This window comes from Geotrypetes seraphini, chromosome 5 (genome assembly GCF_902459505.1).
Source record: "Geotrypetes seraphini chromosome 5, aGeoSer1.1, whole genome shotgun sequence".
NCBI classification, from domain to species: Eukaryota; Metazoa; Chordata; class Amphibia; order Gymnophiona; family Dermophiidae; genus Geotrypetes; species Geotrypetes seraphini.
The window spans coordinates 12637877-12643994 of record NC_047088.1 but is presented as its reverse complement, the minus strand read 5'-3'; the positions used below and the strand labels follow the sequence as shown (position 1 = coordinate 12643994).

The 6118-nt window shown below is 44.9% G+C and overlaps 1 protein-coding gene across 1 annotated transcript in view; it reads left to right on the top strand.

The window, feature by feature from the left end:
* The first annotated feature begins 3075 nt into the window (after positions 1 to 3075).
* The window catches only part of C5H8orf48 (chromosome 5 C8orf48 homolog), a 72192-nt gene continuing 69149 nt past the window's right edge, over positions 3076 to 6118 (top strand). The window contains exon 1 of the mRNA XM_033947239.1: positions 3076 to 3090. The gene's annotated coding sequence lies outside the window, so the exon portion shown is untranslated. The remainder of the gene's footprint in view (positions 3091 to 6118) is intronic.

Here is a 6118-nt window from a genome sequence, read left to right as displayed (position 1 = left end):
CCCGGACAACAGGCCCGGTCCGACAAACCTCCCTGCCCTGTGGCCGGCGATGTCTAAACTGCCTTCTTACAGCAGCCGGAGTGTTGTAGTTGCATATGGCTGCTGTAAAGGTTGTCTCTGATGCAACTTCCGGTTGCATCAGATGACCTTTATGGCAGAAACACGCAACTTCAATGCTCTAGCTCAGGGGTGCCCACACTTTTTGGGCTTGCGAGCTACATTTAAAATGACCAAGTCAAAACGATCTATCAACAATAAAAAAAAAAAAAAAAACAACAACCACAAAGCACACTGTACGCTGAGAAAATGTTAATTATCATTCCTATTCTGGGGTTTTTTCAAAGAGGTCAAGGCAGATGACTCTATGCACTGTCACCTCAGTAACAACCATACAAAAATAGACAAATACACCCCTCCCTTTTTACTAAACCACGATAGCAGTTTTTAGCGCAGGGAGCTGCGCTGAATGCCCAGGGCTGCTCTCGACGCTCATAGGCTCCCTGCGCTAAAAACCGCTATTGTGGTTTAGTAAAAGGGGGGCCATAGTGCAAAATAAAGAGAGCAGATATAAATTCAGACACGTTTTGATCACTAAATTTAAAATAAAATCATTTTTTCTACCTTGTTGCCTGGTGAGTCTCTGGTTGCACTTTCTTCTTCTGACTGTGCATCCAATATTTCTTCCCCCCCTTTCCTTCCTCCCTCCTTCCCGTGGTCTGGCATCTCTATCAGCCCCTTCCCTTGCTTCCCTTGGATGTCTGGCATCTTTTCTCCCCATCCCCACGTTCCAGCATCTCTCTTACCCTCCCCATGCTATTCCTCCCCCCCCCCCCCCCAGGAAGGATCCGGTGCTTGCTCATTGTTCTTCCCAGCAGCACTGATGCAACTCTTCGGGCCACCGGCAGCATGAATGAAGTAAACATGCTGCCTTCAGTGACCCAGTTCTGGCCTCCTTTTTTTTTTTTCAGTTACACCTTCTAAAGCCGCCACCCAAGCTCGTCTTCACTGTGTCGGGCCGACCAGCCTTCCTCTCCCCGACGTCATCCTGCACGGAGAGGAAGTTCCGCCCAGCTAGGCAGTGATTGGCTGGTCCAAACTTCCTCTCCAACGGCAGAATTGACGTCGGGGAGAGGCAGGCTGATCGGTCTGGTAGAGTTTTCCGGACCTGGCCGGCTGTGCATCCCCCCCCCCCCTAAGGCGGATCTTCCCCCCCACCCCCCCCTTAGTACGCCACTGAGTTTCTTGTTTAGTAACTAAAGAGGAGGTTTCACTCACTCCACAGAAGATTTTGGTTGTAAACTGATAGAAACATGAAAATGTAGGATCTTGAGCATTTTTTTTTTCAAAAGCTATGGGAGTTCTAGAAAGGGAGGAACATTAACTAGATTTCCCATCAAAACTTAAACAAATTGGCCTGGAAAGGGTGAGTTAGTCTGAACAGAGCACTAGCCACACGTTTTGTTGGTTTATAATGTATAATAAAATGAAACAAAGGGGCTCATAATCAAAAAATGTAAACGTCCAAAAAGCATCCTAAATCAGCACTTGGATGTCCTAATTGCCAGGACATCCAATAAGACATACTCCCCCAGTGCTTATTGACCCCCATCCCACCACACAAAAAAGGTACCTACCTGTCTCTAAAACAGGAGCATCTGGTATGGGGCATTCTAGAAGAGCTGCACACAGGCATCTTAAGTAGCCTGGTGGGTGGGCTAGTGAACCATAGAGAGGAGGACCCAGGCCCATAAGCCAATCTAACCACTACACCCCCAAAACCCTACTCTACTCATATAGGGATCCCAATGGCCAGAACATCCAGACAGAAGATTTAAAATAAATAAATAAATAAATATATATATATATATATATATATATATATATATATATATATATATATATATATATTTATATACATTTATAGACGTATGGTGGTTTGCCTTTTGAAAATGGGCATTGTCTTACTGTTGAATTTGGACGTGTCGTCCAGTGCCATACGTCCAAATCGGACTTAGACATATGTTCTGAAAATGCCCCTCAAAGTGTGGCAATATATTTAACACTTAGATGTCACTGTCAACAAATTTCAAAAGGATAGGTTTTGCAATTCAGAGCCATTGTCCCACTTCCCCGTAGTCAGAGGCAGCTCAAGAGATTAGGGCACCAAGGCTCTTGCCCTACTCCTTGGTCAGTCTCCTTCTCCCTTCTGTGATGCTACATGTAGCCAGAGGATGTAGTAAGAGCGGATAGCATAGCTGGTTTTAAGAAAGGTTTGGACAAATTCCTGGAGGAAAAGTCCATAGGCTGTTATGGCTTGCCCTGTATTTGTAGCATGGAATGTTGCTACTCTTTGGGGTTCCGGAATCTTTTGTTACTCTTTGGGATTCCAGAATCTAGCTATTCTTTAGGATTCTGAAAGGAATGTTGCTACTCCATGAGTTTTGGCCAGGTACTAGTGACCTGGATTGGCTACCATAAGAACGGGCTACTGGGCTTGATGGACCATTGGTCTGACCCAGTAAGGCTATTCTTATGTTCTTATACAGCTTGATAGGCCAGCATCAGTGTCAAGCAGTAGCGTCAGAGAAGGGAAGTGCTGCCCCCCCCCCTCGCAGCAGCTGGCCTATGAAGCCACAACCAGGCAGCAGCGTCAGGGTAGTTTTACTTATGGACTGGTGACGTCACAGCCCTGGGCCAGAGACTCACCTGGTCTCTAGGTTAAGCCGGCCCTGCCCATAGCTTACTGGAACCTACATCCACTTCTCTGGGGGAACAGTCTCATAATTTGAACTCCCAAACACAGTAGGTGCAGCAAACACTGATTCTCTTTTTGAAGCCTTGGCTGCCATGACAACCAGGTAGGACGTGCAGAGAAGTGAATGTGGAAGGCCGATCCTCGCTTCAAGTCAGCTCCCTGGCTCATTCACAAGGCCGAGAGGAGGGACACTATCACAGGGGAATCTCTAGCCTGTCCGGGCCAACAGTTCCTCTCAGGAGGTAAAGCAGTGCAAAAACCCTGGAAAGGCTGTTGAAATCACATACAGAAGCAGCAGACACAACCTCTCCTAAGTGACACTCGTGGAAAATCAGGTAAGCAAGGGTGTCTGGCCGATCAGAGTACAGCCTCAAGCATCCGTCCTACTCGGATCACGTGTTTACACGTATCAAAGGTTCTTTTTAAACTGTGTGTCTTGGGCCCCCTTGCCCAGAAACCTCTTCAATTAGACTATTCCCTACACACCTAGTTTCAAAGTTTATTCTATATTTGATATACCGACCATCGACAAGTACCTAGTCGATTTAGAACATAAGATGGACCCACTGCTGGGTCAGACCAGTGCCCAGCAGTCCGCTCATGCCCTATTTGAGACTAGCATTACCTACGTATGTTTTGTTCTGTTCCAGCAGGAACTTATCCAACCGTTTCTTGAATCCTTGAAGGGTGCTTCCCCTATAACAACCTCTGGAAGAGCGTTCCAGATTTTTACCAATCTCTGGGTGAAGAACCTCCTTACGTTTGTACGGAATCTATTCCCTTTTAACTTTAGAGAGTGCCCTCTCGTTCTCTTCACCTTGGAGAGGGTAAACAATCTCTCTTTCTCTACTAAGTCAATTCCCTTCAATATCTTGAATGTTTCAATCATGTCCCCTCTCAGTCTCCTCTTTTCAAGGAAGAGGAGGCCCAGTTTCTCTAGCCTCTCATTGTATGGAAACTCCTCCAGTCCCTTAATCATTTTTGCCGCTCTTCTCTGGACCCTTTCGAGTAATACTATGTACTTTTTCATGTACGGTGACCAGCGTTGGACGCAGTATTCCAGGTGGGGGCTCACCATGGCCCTATACAACAGCATGATAACCTTTTCAGATCTGTTTGTGATCCCCTTCTTAATCATTCCTAGCATTCTGTTTGCCCTTTTCTCCGCTGCCGCACATTGCATGGACGGTTTCATTGACTTGTCTCCCAAGTCTCTTTCCTGGGGGCTCTCTCCAAGTATAGCACCGGACATCCTATATTCGTGCATATGATTTTTGTTACTGACACGCATCACCTTGCACTTATCCACGTTGAACCTCATTTGCCATTTACAGTACTAAAATTAAGGTACAATTATAAAAAAAAAGGGGTAATTTTATAAATATAACATAAGTGATTGACGAGACATAGACAAATTTGGTATGAGAGGTACTGGGGTTGGGGCAATAAAAAACACATCGAAGTAGAAATAAAATTTAAAAGGAAGGTAAGAGGGGGAGGGGGAAAAAACAAGGGAGAGGAAGTCGCTTCTTAAAAGCGGTTCTCTTTCATCATTGATCTTGGGTGGAGTTAGCAGGAGATGTGATCCTATCTCATATTTGATATGCATCCCAAAATAAAAAAGTTTTAAGTTTGCTCTTAAATTTATCGAGGTACTCTTCAAGTCAAATGTCAGATGGGAGAGCATTCCAGAGAGCAGGGGCTGTAGCGGAAAAAAATGGTGTTGTGTGTATAGAAGAGTTCCTTAAGTGGGGGAAGAGTCAGCAAATTCTGGTTAGTAGATCTTAAGGCCCCTGAGGTTGCATAGGGGATAAGATATTTATCTAGGAAGGCTGGGGAGTGGGTGAGTTTAATTTTGAAGGCACTCAACCAGGGGCATTGGAATGGGGGCCACAGGGGCTTTCGGCCTCTTTGCTTCATCAGACTAGTCTGTTGGTTGCAGCTGCAGTTTGGGTGTCAACACCGCTGTTCCTCTCCCCTCCCTCACGTTCCCCCCTTCTCTTTTCTGGTTTGAATGTTTCTTGCCCTATTTATTACTGACATTCCTTTCATTTTATTCTGATTTGTGTTGATTTTATTGGACATCACCATGTTCAATGAGTTTATAATGTTGATTTATCAAGTTTTTAATAAACTATAGAAGCTGGAAGTGAAACTGTTGCTCCCATAAATATGCAGTGGGTTGGGTTGGGTTTTTTTTTTTTTTTGTTTGAGGGGGAGGGGGGGTGTTCTGGACCTTTCAGTCCAATCTGGCTCATTCTTATATGCCTTTTCACTGGTTTTCCCAGCATATCAAATTTCTATTAAATTTTCAGTTATTTTGTCCGCAGTCTAACAGACAACAAACAGATATTCACAATCTCTCTCTCTTTTTTTTTTTTTAATTTCTATCCGTTTTTCTAGGTTGGAAAGAATAAAAACAACAGAAACCTATTGTTCCACCAAGAATTCAGACCAGTGTATACGATGTTCCCTTTTTGCTCTGTGCAAACTGTCACTTTTGAATTTTTCTAAGGTTGATCCAATAAGAGGTATCAGAACCTAAAAAGTCCAATATTTTTTAAAAAATGGAAACTGTTTCTATTGTATACACAAATTAGAACTAAAACATCCCACACCAAACATAAATCTTTTGTTAAAAGCATATCCTTAATGTTAGAAGCAGGAGACAATTTAACCCCCACCCCCCTTTTACAAAATCATGCTAGAGGGTTTTAGCACTGATCAGCAGGCTGAATGCTCTGCACTGCTCCGATAGTCATAAGGCTCCTTTTACGAAGCCGCATTAGCAGTTTAACGCGCATCATAGCGCATGCTAAACCGCCGGACGCATTAGCCGCTACCGCCTCCTCTCGAGCAGGCGGTAGTTTTTCGGCTAGCGCAGGGGTTAGCAAATGATTAAAAGTCACACGCACTAAAGCCGCTAACGCAGCTTCGTAAAAGGAGCCCATAGAGTTCCTGTGAGCGTCGGATCAGCGCAGATCATTCAACTTGCTGGCTGGCGCTAAAAACCTCTTGCACAGCTTTGTAAAAGGGGGGGTAGGATTTAGTGTTAAAAGGATATACAGTAGCATACCCATTTAGCCTCGAGGGACTGCCCCTGGAAGTCTCTGTAGCTATTTTCATCGCTGACAGAGCATGGGCAGGATCAAGTAGGATCGCTCCTGCCCCAGCGCTGCCGCCAGACCACCAGTGAAAAAAGGTAGGCGCGAGGTCTTTCCTGTGGGTCTGGAAGGGGGGCTGGTGCCTGTTCAGGAAGAGAGGGAGGGGGGTGTGCATTGATGTTTTCAATAAAAAATATTAACGTCCAATTATCCGGATTTTTGATTACCCGGATTACCCTCTGCCGAGGATAGTCCAGAT